Genomic DNA, 17,864 nt, shown 5'->3' with positions numbered 1-17,864 from the left:
TTTGTTTCACATGCCCATCACAAACGGCAGTCGATTTTGCCCGTCGTGTTATTAAATGGTAGCCCGAACTTGAATTATCTCAGTCATAATTCTTTTTCGACCTCGTAATCGTTCGAGATTGTAGACAAGCTGACCTGGAGGCGATTTTGCCGCGAGTCCAACAAGCATTATTTACTCTTCTGGTGAAAATATACCCTTCAATTCCACTACTCTCAATCAGGCTGTTGTTCCTTCGGCATGTAACTGACTTATTTTGCGTGGGAAAAAATGCTTTAAGGCTACACGGAGCAAACGTAACGCGATGATGTTGGAAATGCTGTTAAGATGTTTACAAGGAACTCACAGAATGCTACAATTCCACAAACGTATCTCTTGATAGAAAGCAACAATGCAAATTTGTTTTTTAAATTAGTTTAAGAAGGGTCTAAAGTTTGGAAAGCTCTTAAGATGTTTTGAACCAGTGCTTCTCAACCTGTAGTCCGTAAGCAATCTTCATGCCGCACGCGAACAGCTAGTTGAGTTAATATTGCTGCAGTGGAACCTCGATAACTCGACACCTCGAGGGAACGTGAAAATGTGTCGACTTAAACAGATTTCAACTTACTGAGGTTCCATAATTTCAATCCCTGAAGGGTTTCTATACTTACTTATAAATATTACCTAATTAATTCCAGTAAATTAATTTTCTTTCCGTTCTTTCCGCTGTCTTTTTTTTTTTTTTTTTGAAAAGTATCACCAATATTATTTGGACACCTCGTGATGAATAAAGGAATAGATACATAAGTTTTGAAAAGAGATAAAAGCTTCTTGTCAGTCAGGTCTGTTAAAGATAAAAAGTCCTGCTCATACTTGTTTGGAAAACATTTCATGGTGCCTTTTTCCTCTAGAGGTGCACATTTATCCTACCCTTTCCTAGCCTTTTTGAATTGCACTAACAGCACAAAGTGTGGTGGCTGATTCCCCTGGATAAAAGATAAAATTCTCTAAAAGAGTTTTCCAGAAAAGGATTGGCTGACCAAGAAAACGCAGCGAAAATTTTTGAGAAGAGGTTAATATGAAAGAATGTTGGTAGAAAAAATATGACTACACACTAGAATATCATTTTTATAGTTGCAAAGAAAACTTTTGGGTATATCTCATTTCACCTAATAAAATGGTTCTGAAAATATTATTTCTATTGTATGAAGTTCGCTAAGGATTCGAAAGGGTACCAAGTGGTCCTCATTCGTTTGTATCTTTTTGTCATACATTCGTTTTATGATAGTTATAATTTTCTTGGTACTGTTGCTCATTTTAGTTAGGTATTTGTTCAGGCAGGTCAGCATTAGACAGGGGAAAAAAAACAACACAATATTTTGCTCAACGTTACGATAATTTCAAAAGTATTCTCACTCCTTGAACTGTTTTGGGGTTATTTTCCAATGATTTGAATAACGAGGAAAATATTTCAATAATTACGCAGTTGTTTTTGTTCTTGAATCCGACAGGAATACTACTGATTTTATTATTTTAGTAGCGATTACCCAGAAGTTTACCAGTGTCAAACCTAATTAATGCATAACACTCTATGTGTATCGTACAATACTTTAGTTTTGGAGCTGTAGATTTGGGATACAATCATGACCGATCAGGTTTCTGCTAGCTGGAAAATTTCTATTGAAGGAAGAAACAGTACACCCAGCTGCAAGTCCATGATGTTGGATCGTGACTTCATGAATCATTTATTAACTTTTTTCATTTTCCGCCAGATGATTTATAATAACTCGTGACAAGCGGGACCTGCATTTCTTTGTTTCTCTACATTATCACTCGTCGCTGCATTGTTTTGCTTTGATAAACCACCGCGCCTGGAATTCCTTTTGTCCATTTTGTTGATGAACCTTGACCGCCTTCAGATATCAGTCCGATCATTTCGAGAGATCCAGGGCAAACGGCATCTCCAACAGGCTGGACTCGCCACTCCAATTCACACGACACATTCTCTTTCATTCGAGCGGTTGAATAATTTTGGTTTTACTTTCATTCAATTTAGGGAAGATGAAGAAGGTTCATCAGTAGCAATTCATCCCACCAGGCTCTCAGCACACTACGATGTTCTTCGGCAATAAGGATGTGAGTTATTGTTGGGATCGGGTGCTGAATTTAGTGAGGTTTTGAGGGGGTTCTTGGTCACAGGAGTAAACTCGCGAATTTTCAGTGCAAGAATGCTAATGTAAAAAAATAGTTGAATCCTGATTCGTGACCAGCTCTTGGTAAAAAGGAAAAACATTTTCCAGAAAAGTAGTACCGGAACGACGTTCCGGTGCGTTTTAGCTCAAATTCACCCCTGCTTGGCATACGAGAATGGTTGTTTTTAATAGGAAATTTCTAGAAAACATTCTTAAAGATTCAGCTTATGGGTATTTTCTATTGGTTAGCATCAATAGTTGAACCACCTCCAGAAAACTAGGCACGGCACTCCATCCATATTCCTTTCAGTCAACAGATTAAATAATTTTGTTTTTTACTTACATTCGATTGGTGGAAAATGAGGAATATAACTGTCATCCTCAACAGCTTCAGTTCAGCTCGCCACGTTTTCATCAAGACCGAAGGACAATATTTTTTGGCAATAATGATGATTAAATGTGTTTTTTTTTTTTTTTTGCTGGAGGGGGGGGGGGGTTCTTTTTGGTTGGCATTTGTAGAAAAGGAGAAATATGTTAGCAGCAGCATGTCGTTTTCATCAAGACCCAGGACCGAAGGACGGTATTTTCCGGAAATAGTGATGAGCTATTGTTTGGATGTCAATTGTTGGATTTAGTGAGAGGGGTTTATTTGACTTAACTCATCAGGTTTGGTTTTGACGACGAAAGTTTAAAGGAAGTAACTGTATACGAGAATTGCTGTTTTATTGGGAAATTTCTAGAAAGTAGAATTAGAGCTTAGGGAAACCCGGCTAAAGTGGATACCCCGGGCAAAGCGAATTTTGCCTATAACTCCCAAATAATTGGTCCGCCGGCAGCTGCGTTGTCGTAGCCACGGTCGCCTGTTGCCGCTCCGTGTGCGGCAAACACGTCGGGACATATTCACCTAATACAACGCCAGTGAGCGAACAAAGTATGTTTTGGAGAAAAAAATATTTGTTTACAGAGGTTAATGTTTCATTTATAACTTTAATACTATTTGTGACATGTTCTTTGTTATGAGTAGGATTTGATGTACGATTATGTAGCTTTCAACTATCCGTACACGACGAGTTTAGATGCTCTGGTTTTCTAGCAATATTTAGTAACCTCAAAAATGTACCTGAAGGGCGAAGCGGATTGGGCAAAGTGAATACCATATTCACTTTGCCCGGTCATGACACGTCACTTCATTCTAATCTGAAAGTCCTTCAATATTAAGATCTCAAGACAATACTACCATTGAAGACCGTCCTTATACTCCCATGGGATCTGAAACAATAGAATAAGTCCAAGGCAATGATATTCCCGCCGCTTCACTCAAACCTGAAAGTTCTACGAACTACTACAGTCCTTTCGTTTTACTACCTATTCCTCATGCTGTAAAACCAATAACAACACGTAAATAAAAACTACAGAGATCTACACTCCAGGCAGGTACTCCAGTAAAGGACAATCAAAGACAAAAATTTGAAAAATTAAAAAAGACTTTCATGAAGTAATTAGATTATGTTTCGACTGAACCTTCTCAGAAGACTATTAAAAAGAGACCAAGTACCAAAAAGACTAATCAAAAATCTCTACTACAAAACATAGGACTGCATAAGAGAATGATAAGAAGAAGGAAGTAAAAAATTTGATGTAAGGTGCATTTACTGTGATGAAATGTTCATTGAAGAAGCTGATCAGCCAATAGAAAACATGATAAAATGTCATATTTGTACTGAGTGATGTCATAAAGAGTGTTCAGAATTCGAAAATGGTAATGATTTTGTTTGTGATAACTGCAATAATTAGTATTGTAGCAGAAATTTTTTTTTTTTTTTTTTTTTTTTTTTTTTTAAATATGCTCCTAAATTTTGGATGCTGACTTTTTCAAAAAAATTCTTTGCTTGCTACAATAATTAATGCAATAATTAGTATTGCAGAAAAATGCTTTTCAATATGAGCCTTTAATTTTCGATGCTTATTTTATTCTTAAGTTCAGTTTCTTTGTTTGTATTAACAACAACAATTAGCACTGCAGCAAAAAAAATGTTTTTAAATGTGTTCCTTTTGTTTTCTACGTTTATTTTGTTTTTAAGTTTAATTTCTTTGTTTGCAATAACTACAATAATTAGCATTGTAGCAAAAAAATGTTTTTTGGATATGTTCCTTTAATTTTCGATGGTTATTTTATTTTTAATGTTTAGTTTCATGACAAATAATGTTGTTCGCTTTGCCCTAGTAACGAATCCACTTGACCCGGGGTGTTGGGCAAAGTGGATATTCATGCCATTGTTGAAAACTGGCCTTATATCCAATAGTGTAATTAATATTAAGGACAACTGTTATTGCATTACGCAAGTGCATTAAATGAAGACTGATTATAAACATTTGTTTTAATTTCTAAAGTTATAACTAAACGACAATAATCAAGAAAAGCTTAAGGTATTCACGTTACCCGGATTTCCCCTATGTGTGTTTTAGGGTTGAATTCGTAGATCGACGTTTGGCACAAAAACAGTCATGTATAAACAACAAAATGCAACATGATAAACATGGCATGTCAGTTTGTATGTGACGTTAGGCGTCACCATCTAGTGTGGTGGTGTGACGCGTTAGATCTTACATATATCCCCTTTAAATTCAAGAACTCTTTCTTGTTGAGACATCATTTTTAACCCCCCAACACACAAAGGAAGGGGGTTATAAGTTTGATGTGTGTGCGTCTGTGTATCTGTCTGTGGCACTCCAGCGTCTAAACGGATGGACCGATTTCGAAAAAAAAAAAAAAAATGTTCGAAAGGATAGTTGATCGAGAGTGTTCTTAGCTAGGTTGCGTCTTCGGATGACATTAATTAACGAAGATATTAATTTAAAACCTCTAAAAGGTTTTCGCGATTTTTGCAGTGAAAATTCAAAAAATTTTAAAATTTAATATCAAAATAAAGAGTATTTTTTTTCTGCGTCTGATAGAATGTGTTTGAAACTTCCATGTTATATATAATTCGAATTATATATATATATATATTTTAAAGCACATTTTAAATATGACTAAGCCTTTATTCACGCGATTGGTAACCGAATTCATTGTTACCCGACAAGGAAATTAAAAGCAATGATTTAAATTTTTTATCTGTAGCCAGTTTCTGTTTGTTAACAAATAAAATACTTATAACTGATTTTTAATAGCTAGGCTTTTAAAAAGATTTTTAATTTTCCTTCTTGATTTTTATTTGCGACCCAGTCGAGAGTAAATTTTTAATTTTAGTTATAATAACTCGTTAAAAAGCTTCCTTGTTTGTTCTTGTGATAACCATGCACTGCTTCAAAGTATGTTTTCCTTTACTGTGCCAAGATTAGGTTAAAGAAAATTTTGTAAAAATTAAATAAGTGCAAAATTTAGGATGATGACGTGGTTGACAAAAAAAAAAAAGGGGGGGGGGACAACAACAAGTTTTTTCTTTCTAATAATTTTGCATCTTTCCTACACTGTGAACTATTTTACAATTTTTTAAAATCCATTGCTGTTAGTATTTGAAAGAAGCCTGGCCCTTCAACTTCAAACCTAACCTAACGAGTTTGTGTAAATGTTACGTATTTACATTGGCACGATCAAACGGTAAACAGAATTCTGCTAAACCATCATTTGTATGACTTACACCAATGGATCATTTTTTTTTTTTTAAACATCCATTTTTCAAAACAATTGTCAACGGATAATATGCTTTTAAAAAATGGATTTCTGTCGTGATCTTATCTAACAATTCTGAACCTGTCTCACATTGCGTGCAAATATCTGCCGGAACAGGCGTGATGGGGATAGGTAGGGAATGTGAAAACTTCATTTCGAGTCATCAGTTATTCCCCCTCCTCAACCAGGTATTTTTACTGCAGTTTTTTGCTCGGCAAGGTCGTTCAAGCTACTCTTGGATGTCCTTGAGCTTGGCCTCCCTTCTTTTACCGTTCGCTTGTAATTGACATCTTTATTTTCCCCTCTCCAATATACATATGTGTAATACTATCAAAATTGCCCTGCGTTTTAAAGATACAAAGTTGATATTTTACGTCATGATTCGTGACAGGTAAATAAGTTAATTCCTTCTCCGTGACTGATACAAAAGTTGATTTTTTCCTCTCCAAGACTAATAGTAACAAATAAAATCTGCTCAAAAATTTGATACGTTTATATTTGATACGAAAATATTGTTAGAGCTGTGGAAGCACTGCATGATGGAACAAATAAAATCATTGTGAGATTGTGACACTGTGATCAGTGGTTAATCGGTGTCTCACTTCCAAAGCTTTAATAACTGCTAATTCGTTTAGTTAAATCCATCTTTAACATTTACTTATTTGCGAAAATTAAAGCGTCAGTTTAGAATGAAAATGATTTTGTACTACACTGTAAAAAATTGCTGTACCACTGGAAAATCACTAGTAAAATGGATGGAAGCCCAGTTTCCTAGACATTTTCTAGTAGTACTTCATTTTTTTTTTTACAGTATAGGAAATGTAATTGATAATGCTGTTTTTAACAAAAAACAAGCAGTATACTTGCTTTCTCTCCCTCTCCTAAATAACGAAAACTAATGTTACGCTCATTATTGAATTGAAGTTTTAATTTGTCTGCTGCAAAAGACGAAAATTTTTATGCCCTTAGTTTTGTTCAATTATAGCAACTTTTATAATGATGTACTCTCAGAGCAGTGGCGCATCCAGGGGGTAGATTTGGGGAAAAATTCCCCTCCGAAAACCAGAAATTTTCCATTTTTGACCATAGAAAAGGACTAAAACTAACCATATCTACTCCAAAATTTCACCTTATGTCCCTCCGAAATTTTTTTCTGGCTACGCCACTGTCTAAGTAAGTGATAAGAGAGACTATATTCCATACTTTCGAAATATCAGCTTTTTATCTTTGTTACAAAGCTCAATGTGAGAAAAAACTGCTTTTTTTGTTTAATGCTAACCTGAATCAAGTATTTTTCATTGTAAACTTTCTCTCGAAAAACTACTTTCGCTTGCCATTATTATTTTATCTGTCCACATCCATTAGAAAGAGGAAAGCTATTGGTCGTTTCATATGTAATGACTTTTGTGTGAATGCATCCATGATTTTTATCAAGATGACTGAAATCTTTCGGGTAATCAAGATACAATCAAAATCAATTTCCCTGCTTTTTTTTTTCTCTTCCTACTTTTGATTTCGATTGTTACTAATGCAGAATACTATCCTTCGTGTGAAAAACCTTTCTGTTGATCAGCAATTCTGCAGTTCCGGCTTTTTTTTTTTAAGTTATTTTTTTTTTCTTCTATACAACTACTCCAGAACTTTCGATTTCTCATAGACTAAATTTTGTCGAAGTTGTTTTAAACTGTGCCAAGTAGCGTGGCATGAGTTATCCCGTTGAGAACTTTAAAGTTTATCACAAAATATATGTATTTACTTCAAAAATTATAAATCAAAGTATCATTATGAATTGCGGATAATTTACCCCTGTCGTTTTACAAAAATTAACAGCAATTTGTTTATATGTTGCCTTGAGAATTTTAATACTTATCTGGTGAGGCCTTACATCCCAGAAGAATTGAAGGTCTCAGGGCAGAAATGTGAAAAGCCACAAGGAGTAACTTTTCAATCAAAATTTTTGTTTCTCATAACGAAAATTGAAATAAACATGACAATGGGTTATGTCATTTGTAGAAAAAGATATCTGATTTTAGTATTGCAGAATATTGAATGTAGAATACCTTTGAAAATGTTGGAAATTGGCCTACTGAAAATTCACATCATGTGCATATCACATTCTTGCCCCTAGCCCTTCAATGAGGTTGTTTCCTTCAGTCAAAAGTACTACTTTTAGTCACTGAAATTGATAGATAAATTTAAAAAAATAACATGGACCCAAAAAATACTTTCACTTTCCCAACAGTTATTTTTTAATTAATTTTTAAAATGTCCGATTTTGAAAACAAGGCGTGGTCTTTATAACGTCACAAATGATGCATTTTGGCGCATCTTTCTACCACGGTTCCACGTTATGATAAGCAAGAAGCGAATTAAAATTGCTCTCTACGCTTGCTATCAACCCTATCGTTGCCAATACACGTGAGTAAAGCGTGCGAATGAAATATTTTTCTCTGTGAATGGCAACACTGACTGGCATTTCATCATTTGTGATGTCGCATGACAGAAGCGTAAACAATGAAAGCGCACCGATCAAAGTATTTTTTTAAAATATTAAACTTAAACAAATTATTTACAAAATGGTCAGATCCTATGTTTTTAAGCATGCTCTTTCAGAAAAGAAAAAAAAAAACTTTTAAAATTTTGGAAACGACCCCATTGAACTTAATTATTCAAACGTTTTGTAAGGTTTTCCTGTATGGCTTTTTATATATATATGTCACTTGCGGTACTCTTTCAGTTGTATTTATAATGTATGAATAAACACAAAAATCATTGAAATGTTTCCATTTTTAGTTGGTAAATTTTGTGGAGTGCACTCAACTCACCGCTTATGTTACCAAAAAAAAAAACTAATTTTTAAAACACCCAGCTCACAACATCTAGCCCCTGGCATTAATTTGAACGTAGACACCTTAAACCAAATTATGTTTTACGCAATCACGAATTGCGATAGGACGTTCGAATTAAATAAATACCTTTGTGCTTGAAAAGTAAAATGAGATATAAAAAAACAACTATTTATTACACAAAACTTACCGTTTGCTGCCTACTCGTGTTTCGGGATTTTAAGGGAACCCTTTTTCAATGCAGTGAAGTGTGAGCTTTGTGCCTTCGCTCTTGATTATGTAGCCATCATTCGTATCACGAAAACAAGTTCGGTATCTATTGACATCGATTCAAGTCTTCTTTAAAGTTATTGAAATAAAATTAAAAAAATTATTTCGAATAAAACCACTGGTTCTGGGACCAACCTAAAACTCCTTAAATTGGCCCTTTCTGGGCCTTTGATGCGTATAGTAGTTACAGCTTACACTTACCGCTTTTATTTTAGTAAGGGGTCATTCCTTAATTACGTTAGGATCCCGAGAGGGAGGGGGGTTGGAAAAGTCTCTACATACCCTTACTTGGGGAAGGAGGGGTCAGACCCTTTTTTACGCAATATTTTCCAAGTCGATATTTTATATTAGAAATCGCGCGGTCAAATTGTTTCGCAGGGATCATATTTCATTTGCTGATGAGTATGAGCTATTTTTTACTTGGTTTTCAAAGAATGAATAGTGTAAAATATAGAAAAGAATCGCACTGTGTATGGAATGTCTTATTTTTAATTAGTACCGCATAATTTTCAAAAAATATTTGTCGAAAAAACATTTAGTCTTGATTTCTTTTAGAAAATATTTCTTTGGGGACCATTCATTAATTAAGTAAGGATGGTTTTGGCAATTTTTGATCCCCTCCCCCCATGTAAAGGTACATAAGATTTTTCAAACCCCTCCCCCCTATTCTTACGTAAGATTCCATTTTTCTCAAATAATAAAATAACCTCACTGGAACCGAAATTAAATTCAATATCATTAAATTAAACCTTTTTGTGTAAATAAATATTTGCTAAAACATTAGAATTTAGACTGACTGTTTTTTCGACATTTTTTTGTATATGGTATGATACTAATTAAAAATAAAACTTGCCACACATAGTGCATTTTTTAAATTATATTTCACCCTATTCATTCTCTGTAAAACAAATAAAAAGCAGCTCATCCTAATACGTTTTTTACCTTCATGTAATCTTTGTCAAATCATTTGGCCGCGCGATTTCTAATGTAAATATCGACTTGGAAAATATTACGTAAGAATGAATTTGAACCCCCCCCCCCTCCTCCCCCAGCTAAGGGTACGTAGAGATTTTTCCAACCCCCAACCGCTTAGATCCTTACCTAATTAATGAATGGCCCCTTGTACAAAAAGGTTTTTAAAAAAATGTAATAGTGAATTTAATAACGATTCCAGTGAGATTCGTTATTTTGAAAAACGAAATGGAATCTTACGTAAGATAGGGGAGGGGAGGAGGGGGGAATCTTACTTACCCTTACATTAGAGGAAGGGGGGCAAAATCATCCTTACGTTATTAATGAATGGCCCTTAAGAACGCAACATTTAGAATCCTTTTTAAGTTTAAAACTTCTCGCAATAAATTATGTTTCTATTTTTCTAACTGGGGGGGAAAAAAAAGCTTGTTTCAATACGAATTAATTTCTCATCCTTTGTTTGATTGGAAAAAAATCATAAAGTAAACAGGTATTATATTCGAATACTACAATTTGATTTTCGACTTAGGGAGTGATCTTGTACTCCGTAACCTACTTTCCCAACTAGGTAGTATCGTTTTGTTTCCTGGACTCTTCTCTCCGGGTCATCTACAGTGGCCCCGTCTGTTGCACGCCCGGACAATAAAAAAAATATTTCCAAGATATCCCCCCGCTGGCTGCGAAATAATGGAAAACGTCCCACAACGTCGAAAAACAAAGGAAAAAAACTAATGATTCAGGAAAGTATTGAAATAAAAACCTTAATCTTTTCTGACGATCTGCTCTTTTTCTTGCAAATCTGATGGACATAGATTAAGGACCTGAACTATATTGTACCTCCACTTCTTTTGTTATACATGGCATTAATAACTTTGTTTCTGGCACTCATTTTATTGGAACTAGATCTTTTTTTTTTTTTTTTGTTCGAGTAAGGACACTATAACAACTGTCGCAACATGGTTTTGCTCTGATCGCCGATATGTACGTTTGGGTAATCTATTTTTAAGGCATTTTTTTTCTCTTTTTGTTAGCAATAAAAGTTATGTCAGTGCTTTACGCAAAACAAAGGAGTGTCAAATATCTCCAGATCAAAGGTTGTTCGCATACGTTGTCATTTTATTATATGCCTCGAAGCATGTTATAATAAAAAACTAGATGTTGGAATGATAATTTTCTTCTACATCCGTTGGTAGAGGTAAAATTAGAGGAAAAAATAGCGCAGGGAAGGAAAAAGAATCTGGTTAAGTTTTGTTTCGCAAGAGGTATTAGCTAGCAGAAAATTTTATTGGCATAAAGTGTCATGCTAAATTTAATATCGTAAGTAGTTATGCCAAACCTGCCAAGCCCTAATCTGTAAAATGCAGAAGATTATTTTAAAACTGCGGAAGAAATACCGTGAAAACGCAGGTTTCACGTGGTATCAAATTTTTATGTATATTCAAAGTAATTAAAACCTCAGCATCTTATGATTTTCAATTATTATTTTACTTTTACGTTTTCGTTACAAAACACATGATTATCAATAGAGGAGATCTTGCAAAAACAAAACAGGGAAAAAAAATTCTTTTAATATAATTATTAAAAATAGATAATGGAGTCGTTTCCAATATTTTAAAAGTATTTTTTTCTGAAAGAACATGCTTAAAAACATTGGATCTAATCATTTTTTAAAAAATTTGACAAGGTTTAATATTTTAAAAAAATTACTTAAATCATGATCTTTCATTGTTTACATTTCTTGCCGATGACATCACAAATGATGAAATGCCATTCTGTGTTGCCATTCACAGAGCAAAATATTTGATTCGCACCTTTATTCACGTGTATTGGCAACGATATGGTTGATAGCAAGCGTAGAGCGCAATTTTAATTCGCTTCTTGATTATCATAGCGTGGAAACGCGGTACAAAAGATGCGCCAAAAAGCATCATTTGTGACGTCATCTAGACCACGCTTTGTTTGAAAAATCGGACTTTTTAAAAACTTAATTAAAAAATAACTATTGGGAAAATGAAAGAATTTTCAGGGTCCATGTTATTTTATTTTATTTTATTATTTTTTTCCCCTTGTTCTATCAATTTCAGTGACTAAAAGTACTACTTTTGACTGAAGGAAACAAGCCCATTCTTTAACTTCGATCGTCTCTCATGAAACATTATACTGTAATTTTATGCAACACTGTGGACCTTTATGGCTAGTAATAATGTGGAAAGCATATTTATATCCTCATATAAATAATAGCCGATGATAGAGTAACCCGCGTGTTTTAACAATGAAATTCGCGCCACGGCGTGATGATTTGATAATATGTTTTGGTAATGTTTAACATGCAGTGAAAGGTTTCATTGTGAAAAGGCTTAACTCGATCCGGTAACTGAACTGTTATACTGGTAGACTGTGTTATTTCAGGGGAATGAAGAAACGAAAAAGCGGTCAACTATGAATGCTATCTACTGGAATTCAAGGTTAATCCACTGGAGTTAGGGTTGAAATTTCAACATCAAAATATTCCCAAACAGGCAATTGCTTGGTTAAAATGTAGAAGAAGGCAAGCAATTTTCACACGTCATACCTTGATGGGCGATTTTCTAGTATATAGATATTACCCCGGATTATTCGGGATTTTGATCCTTCGGATTGACTTCAGCCCTAGTTTGTCTGGATAGACGAGTCGAGGTTATGCTGTATTTTGAAAATAAACTTAATGAACCAAGTGTTGCTTAACCAGTTGTACCGTCTGTTTTCCTCAGCCGAAACCTAGGACCAAATTGCGCATGCGTAAAATCTGTTATGATTTCATCAAAATAGGAACTCGGAAGTAAAAGGTGCAAAAAAACCGTATTCAGGAATTCTTCCAAAGTGGTGTTAAAAAAGACAGAGATAGCAGTTGAGAGAAGAAAATGTCCATCCTCAACCTATCGCCCCTTAATTTATCCTAAGTGCTAGTCTTTGCTTCGAGAACGGACATACCTTGTGACGTTCATTTATTCTTTCTGAATAAATAAGTTTTAAATTGCGACTGATATTTTTTTGACGTTATTCTTCTTTCGCAATGATAAAGAACTTTGTTACTTTACTTCGTTTTCTGTAATATGCTATAAATTTAATATCGAGGATGATGACAACTAGCTCATTGTTCTGTTTTCTTAATGTATTAATACGTCATGTAATCCTTAAACTTATTTGTTTTAGTGCGAGTGTATCTAATCATTGTTGTTCCACTGGTAATGATGTTAATCTTTTACTTTTTAAATTGTATTCGTTTCGTGCCATGATTGAGAAACATTTCTGCCTTAGAAAATGAGTTTTGTTATATAGACGGGCGGAAGTGATATTCCACTCAGCCGAGGATGTGTCGAAAAAAAATCAAGAACTCGAACCGACGTCATACCGGCCTCGATTTTTTTAAAAACACGATCTTCCAATTGTATCTTATTTGTTGCCCAATTTTTCACTGTTTGCGCAAACTTCTGCCAGGTCATCGGCCATTGCGAAAGTAACGTGGACTATTGTAGATATTCTTCCGACAATTATTAATCTTTTGAGTGGTGCGTGGAACTTTTGTTTCGGACGGTTCGCCTACCTACGTCTGGAAGGAGAGGGTTTCGACACGCTGCGGCGGTTTCACGATCGAAGCCAAAACAAAAAGTCGTGAATGGAAGAAATGTTATCGTGCCTCGCCGCAACAGTGCCAAAGAAAAAGTTGCACCAGAGATAAAATGCTTCATTGTATTGAAATTTAGTTTCTCAGAAAATCGTAATACCGGAAAAGGTGCGGTTTTTTGAACAAATTCTCCATTTGGGACGTTTTTGTCGGTTGAATTACTATAAACCCTCATTGATCCGCACCCTTTTAAACCGGACTTCGCTTAATCCAGACAGCCATATAGATGACATAGTGTACAATAAATAAAAGACGAGTTAGCGCAATAATGTATTATTTTTGAAGGCCTGTTGCATACAAGACTTAATTTTCTCTGATGTAGTTTTATAATTTATTTCTCTTGAATCCAAAATACAATTTTTACCGTGTACGGTAGTTTTTTTAAGTACCTTGGCCCAATTTGTAGGTTATTTTATTTAATTCCTTGTACTTTCAGTAATTCGGACTACTTAGCTTTTCTATTAGTTCGGATTAGTGAGGTTCTACTAGTGATGTGGATCGGGTAAATACCCAGTGGGTAGGTAAATATTTTTTGGGTATTTACCCAAGGCCTGGGTAAATACCCAAAAACTGGGTATTTTACAAAAAAAAAAAAAAAAATGCAAAAAGTGGGTCTGAAATTTTTTTTTAAATCTAAGTATGAAATAATAGGTAAAACTGATACATACATATGTATTACACAGTTTATAATATTTTTTATTGGAAGACTTGATGAAATTATGGAAGAAACATATCGTGAACCAAAGAATCTTTCTTTTCAATGTCATCATTGAATTGCTTATACTTGTCCCAATTATGAACTTTAGGATTTCAAAACCACAATCTAGGTTAGTCATATCCAAAATGAAAAAAAAAGGAAGCATGAGGGATGCTTGGAAGAATTTACTGAGAAGTCATTAAGACTATGATATTATTTATTTAGTTATTTTATTGCTGTTTAAGTGGTAACGTGACAAATATGGAAACAGTTTTCATATTAATAAGCAATATATATATATATATATATATATATATATATATACAGATGGGGGACAAAATAATATGAACACCTATGAAAAAGTATGCCGTATTTCACACCTATAGTACAGCCACGCCACCTGCAACAGAAGTCTGCCACCTGGTGAGCGTGAGGAGGAACCTATCAGTGTCTCAACAGTAGTCACAAATGTTGCGTGCTTGGTTCTAAATTTCTGTAATAAGTTGAGATGTCAGACCTTACAGAGTTCCAAAGAGGAATGATTGTTGGGGCGCGTTTAAGTGGAGCATCGGTTACGGAAACAGCAAAGCTTTTGGGGTGTGCAAGAGGTACGGTGTCAGAGGTTATGACAGCATACACGAAAGAAGGTAAGACGACGTCTTCAAAGCACCACAGTGGCCGAAAGTCAAAGCTTGCTGATAGGGATAGAAGAGCTTTGAAGCGCATAGTAGCCCGAGAGCGCAAGCAATCCTTATCCGAAATAACATCTGAAATGAACAGCCATCTCCAGGACCCCGTTTCAACAAAAACTGTCAAAAGGGAACTTCATGCTGCGAACATTTATGGCAGAGTGGCAATTCAAAAACCCTTGGCGACAGCAACTAATGCTTTCAAGCGACGCCAATGGTGCAGAGGCCACAAAGTTTGGTCCCCACAGATGTGGCAACAGGTAATATGGTCAGATGAATCATTATTTACCCTATTTCAGACTACCGGGCGCGTTTATGTCTGGCGAACGCCCTCAGAAGCCTTTAATCCTGAATGCCTCTTGCCGACTGTGAAGCATGGGGGTGACTCAATTATGGTATGGAGTGCGATATCTTGGCGTGGTCTTGGGCCACTTGTTATTCTGCATGGGCGTGTCAAATCTAATCACTATCTGAGCATTCTAGAGGATCATGTCCATCCGTTTGTCCAGACTGTGTTCCCTGGAGAGCGACCGCTCTTTCAAGACGACAACGCCCCCATACACACTGCCAGATGTGTCCAAGAATGGTTCGAAGAGCATGACAGTGAAGTTGAACATCTCTCCTGGCCCCCTCAGTCTCCGGACTTAAATATTATTGAACATTTATGGGGATATTTAGAGTTCAAACTTCGTTCCCGATTTCCACCTCCATCCGGACTTTCGGAATTAGAGACCATTCTGCAGGAGGAATGGCTTAATATTCCTTTAAATGTTGTCCATGACCTTTATGCATCTATCCCCCGTCACATTCAATCTGTTCTTCGATCAAAGGGTGGTCCAAATCCCTATTAATAAAGATTTTTCCTTATTTCACAGGTGTTCATATTATTTTGTCCCCCATCTGTATATATATATATATATATATATATATATATATATATATATATATATATATTGTTTTCTGTTGCCTTGCTCATTTGCATTTGCTCCCCAGTACTTCATGATGAAAATTTATTTGAAGTATTTTTAATGCACGCAATTAGTGATGTCGGGTGGGAAGGTAAATTTTTTTGGGTGTTTATCCTAAGGTAGGGTAAATCTCCTAGTAATTGTGCATTTTGCCAAAAAAAAACTTTAGTTGGTATCAAAAGGTGATGATTTTCTTTTTAAAACATAAACTGTAAAATGAAAGATTAAAAATATAAAAATTTATACATTATAATTTCTTTAATTAAAGGCCTAATGAAATCTTATCAAAAAAACTGTCAGAATTTAGAATGAACTATTCTAAAACTTAAATAGGATGGCAGGATAATTTAATTTTTTATAGGGTAAAGCAAAGGGATTTAAGTTTAACTTTGTCACATGGATGGCACTAACTCAACTTTTCATTGATTTTTCATAATATCATGCTACTGGTTAGTTTTGGCTTTGAGTTGTAATTAGTTTGTCCAAAGCCTCCTAAATACTAAATGCCTATCACATTTGCTTTAAAAGTGATCCTCCGCCGGTACACAAACAACACTACTACCTGACGACAATACATGGATGGTGCTGCTATGACGATGGATCCAAACAATTCAAATCAAATCGTTAATTGGTTAGTTATAAAATTTAAATTTATAAGTTATCCAATTGTTTTCTCAGCTTTTAATTTCTAATGCTTTCGACCTTCGATAGTTGGCAGTAGCCAGAAGACCGAAAATATGCTTATTGGGATCAATTTGCTCTATGTTAAAAGAGAGAATGCGATAGGCATTTAGTATTTAGGAGGCGTTAGAAAAGTGAAAAACAAAAAAGAAAGATGGGGACATTGATTACGCATATCCAACACATTTAATGTGAATATCATATTATATTTCTAAGTTGTTTCACACAATAATTCTTTAAATATGTGATCAAAATACAATTTTTGGGCAAAAATTTGTTTTGCATATGATTGGTTACATAGTGAAATACAAACAGAAAGGTAATTTAGTTGAATATAAATTTTTGAAATAAATACCCGGGTATATACCCTGGGTATTTACCCCTAAAAATAAATACCCAGGTATTTTACATCACTAGGTTCTACACGAATTTCGTTTTGGTTCTTTGTCAAGGACGGATCCAGAAAATTTTCGACGAGGGGGCGTTTTTTTTTTTTTTTAACTTGCTTCTTAATGCTTATTTTGTTCACACATGGGGGGGGGGGGCTTGCCACTGGATTTTTTTTTACTAAAGCAACTAAATTATAGAAATTTAGCCAAAGAGGTCCCCCAAAGTACTCTTTTCTTTTTCTGTGAAAGGGATATTCTAAAATTGCATTTTAGAACTTCAATTTTTTTAAATAATTTCAGGGGAACGTTTCGAATACCCCTCCTCCGCCTAACATCATCGGAAGTCGTCTAAAATCACGCTTTTTGAAACTTCAGTTTCGAAAAATTACCAAAAGATAGTCACTGAATCCATTATTTCCCCTTCCAATACTCGAGATGGCTAATCGTGTCTTTGTGATTTACATTTTGCAAAATCTCCGGGGGGAGTCTTTCAAACGTCTTACTCGTAACATCGTCCAAGATCGTCTAAAATTGCCTTAGAAACTTCAAATCTGAAAAGCTGCTGGAAAGGAGAATCGAACCCTGTTCCTTTTCATAACATCATCAAAAAGGGCCTACACTGGCATTTTAGCACTTCAATTCGAAAAAATTTCCAGTACATAGTCCCTCAAGGGAGGGGCAATCCCCCCCCCCCCATCGCCCCTCCCTTGTATCCGTCCTTGTTCTTTGTTGACTTTAACGGAATTTGACTTTCGATGTTACCTATGCCGAATCCAATCATTTATTTCCAATGAATGTTTAAAGACTTGCAGATGAGTTATACTGCATGGCATAATAGACTACACAA

The 17,864-nt window shown here is 35.0% G+C and overlaps 1 protein-coding gene across 1 annotated transcript in view; it reads left to right on the top strand.

Moving 5' to 3' along the window:
* The window catches only part of LOC129225533 (serine/threonine-protein kinase 17A-like), a 195,815-nt gene that overhangs the window by 165,033 nt on the left and 12,918 nt on the right, over nt 1–17,864 (top strand). The gene's annotated exons all lie outside the window — the stretch shown is intronic.

This window comes from Uloborus diversus, chromosome 7 (genome assembly GCF_026930045.1).
Source record: "Uloborus diversus isolate 005 chromosome 7, Udiv.v.3.1, whole genome shotgun sequence".
NCBI lineage: Eukaryota > Metazoa > Arthropoda > Arachnida > Araneae > Uloboridae > Uloborus > Uloborus diversus.
This window is presented reverse-complemented; position numbering and strand designations above follow the sequence as displayed.